The sequence below is a fragment of the Monodon monoceros genome, unplaced genomic scaffold (genome assembly GCF_005190385.1).
Source record: "Monodon monoceros isolate NGI ecotype Baffin Bay Population unplaced genomic scaffold, NGI_Narwhal_1 Contig6970_ctg1, whole genome shotgun sequence".
NCBI lineage: Eukaryota > Metazoa > Chordata > Mammalia > Artiodactyla > Monodontidae > Monodon > Monodon monoceros.
In genome coordinates this window covers 33,610-34,423 of record NW_021702625.1, presented here as the reverse complement: position 1 = coordinate 34,423, position 814 = coordinate 33,610, and the positions used below count along the sequence as shown (strand labels likewise).

Below are 814 nucleotides of genomic sequence, written 5' to 3'. Positions count from 1 at the left end.
AGTAGCCACTTTGCTGCTAAAGAAGGCAATTCAACACGGTGGTTAAATAAACATGATTTGCAAGCAGATAGACCTGGATTTAAGTCCCAGCTCTGCCCTTTACAAACTGTGTGGCTTTGGTTAAGTAACTTACAGTTTCTGCCTCCATTTCCTCATCTATAAAATGGGATAATAACATCTCCACTCAGGGTCATTGTGAGGTTTGAGTGCAAAGGGCTGAGCAGTGCCTGACACAGCAGGTGATATGTATGTGGTGCCTGTTCTTTTAAAACGTTGAAAAATATGGAATGCTTCACGAATTTGCATGTCATCTTTGCACAGGGGTCATGCTAACCCTGTCTGTATTGTTCCAGTTTTAGTCTATGTGCTGCTAAGTGAGCACTGGTGCCTATTCTTATAAGACACTACCGTGTGTGTGTGTGTGTGTGTGTGTGTGTGTGTGTGTGTATGTGTGTGTGATTTGAAAGAAACAAGCCTGAAGAAACAGAGGCAGTGTGGGCAGTACAGGCAGGGAATTTCTGGTTCAAGAGTAACTATTAAAACCTAGAGAAGGAGAGATTGCCACAGACAAGGCAGGTCAGAGGGGAATTCTTTGCAGAAGAGGTGACTGAGCTATCTGAGTATCTGAGGTATGTTATTGGACATGCCTGCAGGGTACCCACCACCTGATTGTGGGTTGGCAGAATGCCTTAGACCAGCTTTTAAGAAAGGCTGTTTTAGCCTGGGAAGGAGGCCTGGGCTGCCAGTGTCCTGTGTTAAGGCTTGGCAGCCTCTCCAGATGGAGAGTTTTGTTGGCATGCCACACTTTGAGTGG

At 45.6% G+C, this 814-nt stretch overlaps 1 non-coding gene across 1 annotated transcript; it reads right to left on the bottom strand.

Moving 5' to 3' along the window:
• Positions 1–276: 276 nt before the first annotated feature.
• LOC114891057 lies at positions 277–382 on the bottom strand. The gene has a single exon (XR_003792410.1). It is a non-coding gene; the product is annotated as a U6 spliceosomal RNA (small nuclear RNA).
• Positions 383–814: the final 432 nt, after the last annotated feature.